This window comes from Rhinolophus hipposideros, assembly GCF_964194185.1.
Source record: "Rhinolophus hipposideros genome assembly, chromosome: 13".
In the NCBI taxonomy this organism is placed as follows: Eukaryota; Metazoa; Chordata; class Mammalia; order Chiroptera; family Rhinolophidae; genus Rhinolophus; species Rhinolophus hipposideros.
Genome location: NC_138059.1, coordinates 57022604 through 57033772, shown reverse-complemented (window position 1 = coordinate 57033772; position 11169 = coordinate 57022604). Strand labels below are relative to the sequence as shown.

The 11169-nt window shown below is 40.9% G+C and overlaps 1 pseudogene across 1 annotated transcript; it reads right to left on the bottom strand.

The window, feature by feature from the left end:
- Positions 1 to 9074: 9074 nt before the first annotated feature.
- LOC308506560 (nuclear transport factor 2-like) lies at positions 9075 to 9456 on the bottom strand (annotated as a pseudogene). Its single transcript has one exon. The product of its transcript is annotated as a nuclear transport factor 2-like (transcript).
- Positions 9457 to 11169: the final 1713 nt, after the last annotated feature.

Below are 11169 nucleotides of genomic sequence, written 5' to 3'. Positions count from 1 at the left end.
TGGGCCCACGACTGGTCTGAGGTGAGCTGGTCTTGCAAGGAAGAACTTTGGAGAGTCCCGGAGTATCGCGGCTTGCTCCTTGCAGAGGGTCTTAGCCGGAGTGCCCAGTCGGACCACTGATGGCATTGCTCTGGAGTTCTGCTTTTATCATCTTTTTCTTGGACTTGTTTACTTCTTAGGTAATAACCAGAAGTTGTTTGCCAGGAGTTGTTTACCTTGTAGGTGATAACCAGAAGTTGTTTGCCAGGAGTTTTCACCTCTTAGGTGATAAACAGGAGTTGTTTTGGTGAAGGTGTTTATCACTGAATTTTGTGATGCTCAGTTCCACACAAAAACATTGTTTTCACTCCACTCTTATCAGTCTCATACATGTGCAGCCATAGTCCTGTCCCTACTAGTAAACAGTTTGCTTTGCAAACCTCAATCCAACATATATAATACACTTTATATGCTCTATACAGGGCTGAGGCTGGAATCATGTCAGGGTCTTTCTACGACTCATAACTTCAGATAACAATGCTCAGTGTGAGCTCGCCTGTTAGCCTGGCTCCCTTTGAAAACACTGGATGCTTGGACACCTTTGGGGTGACAGATGCCTCAAGATGGTTCTTGGACTTTCTACTAATAAGGATATGTGGAGGTACAAGTGCCTCATTAAGAAAACAAGAGTGGTGTTACCATTTTTGATGCCCAAACTAGTAAAGGGAGTCACACCCATTATTTATACACAAATTGTAAAGAAAATGAAGTAGATTCACATACAAATCTACAATTACTTCTCACTAGGGAAGTGTTATTAATCGTTAAGCAGTGTGACAAAGGGAACAAATGTGGTTCTCTCTGATCCTTCACTTGTGTTTCATATTGTTCTCTTCTAAACCAATTACTTTTTTCTTCTTATGTTTTTTACCCCCTGCACTGTTAGTTCTTAGGTTTTTGCTTATGTACTTGCTCAAAGTGCAATCTTGGAAGTCCTGAGTATCTTTCAGTGGATTCTTCCAGAAGCTTCCCTTTCCTCTGTAACGTTCTGTGGGATGATGGCTGCCACATGAACTTGTTAATGAAAACGGCCACATGAGGCCACAGCTCTCTGCCTCTCTGTGTCCTGTAGGCAGCATCTGTGTCCTCTATGGCAGCTTATTTCTCTTCAGTGACATCAGTATTCTCTACAATGTAATGATAGATGTCACATTTATCACCATTCTGGTGGGAAAAAAGTCAGTTTCTGCTTGGAACCTGACTGGAATAAACACTTGCATTCCTTCACAACACACCAAACTTCCTATGCATGAATCTGGGTAACACAGGGCATTATTTTTTAATCAGTTCATTCCCAGTTTTGTGTGTGCTAGAGAATGATTAGGTTCAGAATTCTTATCTTTTCTTATCTCAAATGGAAATTGAAAGAATATTTAGTTTGCAAGAGACACTTAAGTAAGAAGGAGTTGAAAACAATGTGAAGGTAAGTGGAATTGTTGCTATCTGGTGAAGTTCCTATATCCACTAAATAGCAACACTCATTGCTTTTGCTTCCAATGGAGAGTCAGCATTTGGACCTCATCTGTGGACTGTTCGTTGTCCACATTAATGAGGCATCTTTTAGATGCAGAAGGGGAAATGAAAGTAAGCTCCTCAATTGCCCACCTCCATTGATAAATTAGATTGTTTCACAATGATAGAACATCAAAGACAAACAAATGCAATGCACGGACTATTTGCTTCATCTTGGTGTGTGCACAAGGGTATTATTTTCAGTTGCCCTTCAGCCATCAAGAAAATACACAACACTAACAGAACTTTCCAAATTTTCTGTCTGGAAACACTCTAGGAAGAGAATCTGAAGCAGACAATATAAATGATCATTTGATTCATACGAATCATAGGCTACTGAATTTGTTCTAGTTCTGGTACAATAAAATTTTAGTAGCTTTGTTTTAACTGGATTTTAGACAGGTTCTAAAAAATCATCAATTACTGAATTGCATAGTTCGGAAATGGGCAAAACTCTGCAGCAGCACGTTGAGTCCAAGAACAAAAGGACTTGAGGGTCACTTTGGGACTAAAACTCTTATTCACTTACATAATAGACAAGTCAAATCTTGGACAGGGTATCAGTTTGCGGGAAGTAATCCAGAGTATAAGTGTGAGTCACGAGTAGTACCTTTAATTCTATCCCCCCAACATTCTTGATGACCCTATTGAACCATTACTTTACTTTGGTCCTTTACAAATTTATATCACAAAACTCCAATTTATTGTATCAGCATTAAGCTTTCTTAATATACACATTCCATTTTTTACATGCACAGTCTCTAGTAGGATCAGTGAAATTTATACAGCAATATTTATTATATGCCTTTCAATTTCCACCCATCAGAAATACTCAACAAATGTCCCCATATATTATTATGAAACTATTCCCAAAGCAAAGTATTTTCATGATTGTATGTAATGATGTATTGTCTATTTTTAGAGATATAGAGAATTCTGGAAGGGATTCCAACTGACAGGGGTCCCTATGTGATGGGGGTAAGTGTTGCTGCTCACTGAGATGCCTCCTGTGATGATGGCCAGGCTCACTTTGAAACAGAAAATAGAATAAAAAAATCAAGTTTACATGTTGTTCGAGTCACAAAAGCCCATTCTGAAGATTTTAGTTAATGCCTATCCTATAATCTATCGTTATCTTTAATATAATTCATGTACTGATGTAAATTTTGTGTTTTGGTGAGCTGGTATCTGTATCGACAAGTGCAGGAGCTGCTGGACAGTAGGAAGGGTGTGTGGAAGATGGCTGTAGATGGCATGGGAAAGGTGGGGAAAGCCAAGTGCAGTAATTAAGCACCTCCCTCTGTCTTGTTTCTCTTCTTCCTCTTTTATTGTTGTTAATGAAACATGATTGCTAATGTCTGACATTTCTCTCTTGGCAATGAGGGGGACAGGGTGCAAGTCGGTCATTTATTTATTCAACAAATATTTATTGAATTCTTACCATGTGTCGGTCAGTGTGCTGGTGGTAAGGAACATTCAAGTCTTCCCTTAAATACATCTAATTATAATCCAGAGCATGTTCTAAAAGCTATATGGATGGCACGAATTATATGTTCAAAAAATAAACAAAAAGAACATCCTTAGGTGATTAGGGAATGTTTCATGGAGAAGGTGCATAAGACTTGAAAGTTGGAGAGGAAAATTGGAGAGACATGTGAGGAGAAATGATACTCCAGGTATGTAGCCCAGCAGGAGAAAAGATGTGAGGGTGAAACAGGTGGTTTGATACAGAGTTGGTGAATAGACCATGTTAGCTGAATCTAAATATGTTCAAGAAAATAGAGAGATGTTATGATAAATGGCAGGGTGAAAGGATCAGACAGAGTATTTTGAGAGCTAGAACATGAAATTTGACCTTTATTTATAGGAAAAAATGGATCCGTTATGCAGGTTAATTATTGAGCATTAAGTAGCAGACACTGGACTAGAAATGGAGATACTAAAGGATAAAGATTACACAACCACTTCCCTCTCTGGGAGTCATCAGAGTGGGGTAAGTGGTGTTCACTAGGTTAATGCAGATTCAGATTTGGCACCTGTGTCAGGCCTGGGGCTGCTCAGCAAGAGGCACATGGCACACTGAGGCCAGCTGCTACCGGCCTGAGGCCTGTGGACCTTAGGGAGTTTTTAAGAAAGACTGCAGCACAGTTCATGCCGTGGCTGGCTGCCTGCCGCTGAAAGAGCCCCTGGCAGTGAGTGATTTCAGTGATGCAGGGTCTCAAGGAGTCACCAGTTTGGGGTGAGCTGTCTTTACCAGGTTAATGCAGATTCAGATTTGGCACCCGTGTGCACCTGCAGGCTGTGTCGAGAAGGGTTCAATACAGGAAAAATGGCGTCTGCCTGTCGGCTGTGTGGGAGGAGAACGTAACACAGAAACAAGGGCTGCTGTCCCTTCGGCCCTTGCCTTGAAGCCACACAATTTGGTTTCTCCCTATATGTCCATGATGCCTTTCTAGCTGCTGTCCCTTCCCTGGAGCTTAGAGTGAGTGTTTGTGAATAAGTGAGTCTGTGTGCCAGCCTGTTAAGAGTACACCTGGGTTTCCAGCAGCCTCCCATCTCACCTCTCGTCTCAATCAGATGGAATCCCTGCTGATTTTCACAATCAGAAGTTATGGTGACTCCTCTTCCCATCACTTGAATCCTGGAGTATCAGAGTGGGACTGGGACCTCCTTGCTTCTCAGTGGGGACCTCTGCAGCAGAAATATCCCTTCTAATTTTTAATGGTCACATATGGGTGTGGGATCAGCCTGTTTCTCTTCTCTGTGCCTCCTACCAGTCTCAACATGCATTAGTTATAGTTTTGTTTACCTAGTCTTCAGATAGTTCTTCAGGTTGATTGTTTTGTAATTTAGTGGTTGTGGGGACAGAACCCCAGAAAGCAGTTTCCAGGCTCTCGGCCTCACGTAGAAAGGTGCTGGCTCAGGTAGTAAATGGCCATCAACTGTGATTGGATGGCCATCAGCTGTGGCTAGTTGGCCATCAGCTGTAACCAGTGAACCATTGGCCACTAATATAACAGCCGTGGCTATGCTAGCAGAAAGAATTGGGGGCTAGCAAGAGCGGATTGCAGAGAGGCGGATGCCGCCAGGGATAATATAGTAGTATAACTCCCCTACCTATGGCTCCGTGGGTGTTCCTTTTTGGCCTCACCATGTCCTGTGTTCTTATGTGGGGAGCGAGAGCTGAGACTCCGCCAGATGCCCCGCATGAAAAATGGCGCAGCGAGCAGGTAATTTTGATGTGGTCTTGGGAGGTGTTGAACACAGCATTTACCTAATCCACCACGTTGCTGAGAACTCCCACAGCCATTTCCCTCAAACAGAGGCAGCAAGAAGGCCCAGAAGAATTTTGAACATGAGACTGATGTTTGCTGGAGATTAGCCCCCATGGCCCTCATGTTATTCATGGTGGATTACAATGGGTGAGATCTAGGGGCTGGCAAGCCTTTCCCCCAGAGCTTTGGGCAAGTGGTGAGAGATCAGGGCCAAGAAGCAAAATGGAGAAGCAGGTGAGGTAGGATGGGTGCCTGCTCTACCTTCTGTTTTGAGAACTGGTGTCTGAGGCTGCCTCCTTCCTCTCATCCCAAGTTCTTCTCTTCATGAGTCATTATCTAACACATGGATGAATCCAGACACAAATGAAGTTGCTGCCCTTCAGTTTATCTTTTGGAGGGAGTCATTTGCAATTGTTTTTACATTACTCCTCAGGCTCTAAGAAGTATAAAATAGTGATATCTCTCTCTCTCTCTCTCTCTCTCTCTCTCTCTCTCTCTCTTTAAATGCCTTGCTTATAAATTGTCCTTAACAAATTTTACTGTGCTCATGGCTGATCTTCCCAGATAACATTTAAGCACCTCAGAGGTAAGGACTGTGTTTTCAATCTCTTTGATATGTTCCTGCCGCAGTGTTCCCCCCCACACCTTTGATGTCGAACAGATTTCCCAATGAGATAAAAGATTCTGAACTTATTATTAGCAGACACAAATATACTTCAGTAACAACTAAATACAAATTTATCTTTTTGAAAATATAAAATATAACGTGTATGTGTGTGTGTGTGTGTGTGTGTGTAATTTTACTCCCATATTTTCTCAGCAATCAGTGCTGAATTCACGGTAAAAGTATTTGCAATCTGAAAAACACCCAGAAGCTTTTTGGTCTTTAATATTATCTTAAGGTCACTTCACCCCTTTTCAACTTGCTGACAACACAGTTGTTTGGGGTCATACACTCAGGATGGGTGCATCTTCTTGATAAAAACTAATGGACATGTGGTTGTCCTATCAGTTTCTGATCTTGTTTTTATTTTCTAAAAGTGTTCTTTAAGAGGTTTCATGGATCAACTGTGATACACCCAGTGCCCTCTGCTCTTCTTCAGTATCCTGTAACCATGTAGGTCTCCATTTTCATCAATCAGGCCCATGCAATATGAGACAAATCTAAAAGGACTTTGGAGATGGGAAAGTGGAGGAGGTGGGTGCTGGCTGTTCCTCTGTCAGCCCATGGAGAGTTGGGTGTAGTGTCTGGTCGAATAGGGAGGTCCACAGGCTGAAGGAAGTTCAATCTTGTGAGACTCAGAGCCTGGGAGAGTTCGCAAACCCCCCCGGGTGCTCTGTCTGGACCCATCTTTACCTTGTCAGCATCCAGTCTTCTAATGTTCTTTTTTTTGTTTGTTTTTAAACAGCACTCCTTTGAATATTTGTATTAATTTAAAGATTAATTTATTCTACCTGCTTTATGCCACATGAATGATTTTTCATTTAATGTGAGCTAGTGCACTATTTCTCATTTTGATGGGGATTTGTCTTCAGAATTAATTTCAGTCATTTCTTCTTCTCTTCATATCTTTAGCAATTCACAAACATTACTTGGAAAGACTAGTTTATATGATTTATTGGATCTTTTAAAAACCATTATTATCTCTTCCTATTCTATAATTATTTTACTGAAAATGTTATAAAGCTACATATTTCTTATTTAAAAGTGAACATAAAAAAAACTGTCACTCTCTTTATGTGGTAAATACAGGATAACAAAATACCAGGATTAGTTTGTTGTGTCCACATATTTCAGTGGGTTTTCTTCAGCCTTTGAAAATACAGGAGCAATACTATTATTTTTCTTTTCCTTTAATCTACCAGAGAAAAGAAAGAGCCCCAAGCAGTTTTTCAATTAGCTTAGTCTTTCTTTGTACAATGGTCTGAGGAGATTGTTGCCCTAAAGACTTCTCCCTTAATATTGGAGTGATGAGCCATGCCTGGCACATTCCATTGCTTTGCCATGACGTCTTTTTCTGCACAAGCATTCTGAAATAGCTGTGGATGGACGAACTGTCTTAAAAAGACAGCCCACTGTGATTCGTAATCCTAGTACTGCAACAGTGGACATAAAACAAAAAGGCTTTTTCCAGCTTGTGTGAATCATCACTCAAGCATTTAAAAACATAGAGTCTGTTCTTTCAGTGCAAAGCACTCCTGCTAATGTTAATCAAAGTCCCACATTTACCTCAAAGCCAGACAAGATGCCTCAATCTTTCCCCAGGAGTCCTAGATTATAAAGAAAGAATATCTGTCCTTCTTTTCCTTTTATAGTAGAGCAGAATGGAATAATGAAGCTTAGGTAGAAACTAGCAACTTTTAAAATAAAGCTTTCCATTTGTTGACACCGGAAAAATACCTTAGTGTTGGAGCATAAATGCAAACGTCTCCATTTGTGCTTGATACTTTTCAGATTTATCTCTCTTTTTTCACTTTGAAAGGAAAATAAAAATTATTTTTATTTTGAAAAGACAAAACAGCTTTAAAAAACATTTTGCAGATACTAGCCACTCAATTTCTCACTAATTCAAATCAAGCATTCTTACTGATAGAATCTGAGAAAAAGAGAAGAGATTAAACACAATAGATGAAACACACAGAAATAGTAGTAGCATAATGGTCCTGTTCCTCATATCCTAAGGTTGTGTATTCTGTCATTCTTACTGAGCTAAACTACCTCTGATGTTGCTGGGCTGAATGTACTGAAAATGCTTCCTTTTCAAGTTATTAGCAAGATCAGTTAGCAAATCCTTACATCCAAGAGTAATAGAAAGCATTTGATGATAGGGAAGTGTCGGGTACCATTGTTCTAAGAATTTGCATTTTAGCTTTCAATTTTCTATGTCAATCCACATGGTGAACCCTATACTCTGAGAATTTTGAGGTTCAGTATTTTGCTCAAAAAAAAAAAAAAACACACACACCAAAAACACCAGGCTGTGTGTGTAGTGGAAAGTGCATGGGTTTGGGGGTTACAACACAGACACAAGTTTAGTCAGTAAATAACTTAGGTGTTATATATTCAAGTGCTCAGCCTCTCTGGCTATGGAATTTTAGGTATGGAACTGCGTTTTTTCTGAGCTTTGGTATTGTAGAGATCTATCACATTTAGTCTGCGCAGCAATTTTCTTTTAAGAATTACTTCTCTCCTACCTAACAAAGTTGCCAATACCTTACCTTCTTCCTAATATGACTCAGACTGCGCACTCAACCCTAATGGCCACAGTGATTATTCTGGGAGGGACAACTGGCCAAACCTGGGCCAATCTAGGAATTTTGCTGGAGCTTCCTGGAAAGGGGAGTAATTAGAGCTATTCTCCAGGATCACAAGCTATAAGTGTGATATTAACTTAGTTTCTAGGTATGAGCTTACCTGAGAATAAATTTCAACCAACAGAAAAGGAAGTCCACTAGAAAGAGTCCACACAGAAGAGGTCTGATAGTAAGTTTTGAGTCAGTGTATCTAAACTTACCTGGGTCCATCTTTCTTTCTTTCTTTCTTTCTTTCTTTCTTTCTTTCTTTCTTTCTTTCTTTCTTTCTTTCTTTCTTTCTTTCTTTCTTTCTTTCTTTCTTTCTTTCTTTCTTTCTTTCTTTCTTTCTTTCTTTCTTTTTTTCTTTCTCTCTTTCTCTCTTTCTCTCTTTCTCTCTTTCTCTCTTTCTCTCTTTCTCTCTTTCTCTCTTTCTCTCTTTCTCTCTTTCTCTCTCTCTCTCTCTCTCTCTCTCTCTCTCTCTTTCTTTTTTCTTTCTTTCTCTCTCCCTCCCTCCCTTCCTCCCTTCCTCTCTTCTTTCTCTCTCTCTCTCTCTCTCTCTCTCTCTCTCTCTCTCTCTGTCTTTCTTTCTTCTGGTTTTATTGTATCATGAGGCATTGAAACATCTGAACAAATCAACATCTGGGTGGCGAAGCAGCTTCTTTCTCCTTCACTTCTTTGGATTACTAGAGCAACTTGTCAGTAGATTAAAAAAAAAAAAGACAAGCTTTTGCATTACTTAAGTCTTTCCAAGGCATGCGCTGGTACAACGCAAACTTCTCCTGTCAGATGCAACTAGTCTAGCATCCAAATGTCTTGCACAATACCTCACACTGCACCCACTCCCACCGTGGCCCTGCTCGTTTGCGTATGATGTTTGGAGCATCTGGAGGAGAGTGAATAGTGTTGGGAAGAGGAGGGAGGAGGAAACAGCATGAGTGCCTGGCTGGGGGGAGGTCAGCGGAAGTTGTGCAGGACAGGCCTGAGCACATCATTGGTGCAAACCCAAGCACCGTTGATGTTCTTTAATAGGAACATCTGATGGAACCCCATGATGGGGCCTTCATCAGCCTTAAGCTGGCCCACAACCACGCTGATGATGCAGCTGTCTGCTGTGGGCTGATAGTCCTGTACCGTGATGCTGTGTTGGATTTTCTGGAACGGAAGGCTAGACAACTTCTCCACAATGGCAGCTTTCCCCTGGAAGTGCAGTCCTTCCCACGTGGCATGATGCATCAATGTAAATTGCGCCTTGTTGGGTTCCGTCATTATCAAATAACTGGTAGTAATGTCGAATGAAGCTAGTTCCAATCTGCTCCCAAACTGGCTTGTCTCCCATTCTGGAGCCTCACCGGCCTCCTTGAGACCCGAGGGGCCGGCAGAGTCTGCCTCTGGACATTTCAGTGATAAGGAATCAAACGTTTTTTTCTCCTTTACCTCTTTTGTTTCATTTTGTTTAGACTAGTTGAGTCCTGACAAGACTATTTCGGTCTTTCATTGGTAAAATTGGAATAATAATGCTGTTTAGATTAAAGATATGGTGTGATGTTTGAATGAGATAGCATAGGTAAGAGTGAAATGCACAGCCTACCTATGGTATGCATTACCTATGTCATGCGTCAGTGACCAGGGGTGAAGGACTTGGAACAGCCCCTCTGAGCTCGAAGTAATGAAGGTAAGAGAGTGAGCACTGTGGCTAAGCTCTTATGTACTCTAGGGAGATACTCAGCTCTTAAGATGAATCTTCGTCTTCTGCTCAAAATATTCCAAGTGAGTTATGTTTATAATGCATACTAATAAGAAAGGAATAAATCCTCACAGCCACTAGTATTCATTAATTCAACAAATGTTAATGAGTGCCCCTACTGCTAGGCACTGTTCTAGGTGCTGGGGATACAGCAGTGGGGAGATGATGAATCAGCTTCTGCTCCCTCGGTGCTTCCATTTCAGTACAGGTGCAGGCCTGTGCACAGAAACATACTCCAAATGGGGTTTGGGTCAGCGTTTGGATCCTGGAAATAGAAGTAAGAAACCTGGTTTCATTGCATAGCTGCTTATGTTTCTGATCGGGAACAGCCGGAGGTTAAATGCCAGGTTATTTGGCCCCTTTCTTTAGTTATCTATTTGTACATTTGATGCAAATCTGCATTCATTTTCTTTTCATTCAAATTGGCAAAACTGGGAGGTTTTTGCAGTTGGTTTCAGGATCCATGACTGAGGCCTCACTGGTGCAGAGGCAGCGAGGCAGCTGTAACTGCAGCTGTTCAGCACTGGCCCGTCCACACTGGCCGGAGGCCGCAGGCAGCGTACCAGGTTTATTTGCTCACCCTCACACTGCTCTTACTTGGAAAAATGAAAAATAACCAAATGAAATACACAACTGACCTCTCAAGTTTAAATAATCACATTAGGGCTTGCATAGAGTTTGGCTTTAGCTCTGTTTACTCCTTCTAGCACTGTGTACAATGCAGCGTTCAGAAAGGCAATGTGCAGTGTTCAGTGACAGGAGGGCAAGATTTGGAATCAAACAGACTCATTGGAGTCCATGCTCTTCTACTTAGCATGTGGCAAATAGGTTTCCTTAGTCCATTTCTAAGTCCACAGAAGACTCAACTGAACTCAAGCTACATATTTTTGTAGAGTTATTGTTTTTCCGTTTATTCTTTTTTTAAAATTAATGTTCATTGGGGTGACAATTCTTAGTAAAGTTACATAGATTTCAGGTGTACAATTCTGTATTACATCATCTATATCTCACATTGTATGTTCACCACTCAGAGTCAGTTCCTCTAGAGCCCCCCTTCTTCTTTACCCTCTGGTAACCCCTAAACTATTGTCTATGTCTATGAGTTTTTGTTCCTTGATTTATTTCTCTTGTTCTTTTCTTGTTTTCAGTATTATAGACCTCATGTCAGTGAAATCATATGGTTCTCGACTTTTTCTGACTTATTTCGCTTAGCATTATAATTTCAAGATCCATCCATGTTGTCACAAATGATACTATTTCATCTTTTCTTACCACGGAATAGTATTCCATTGTGTATATATACCA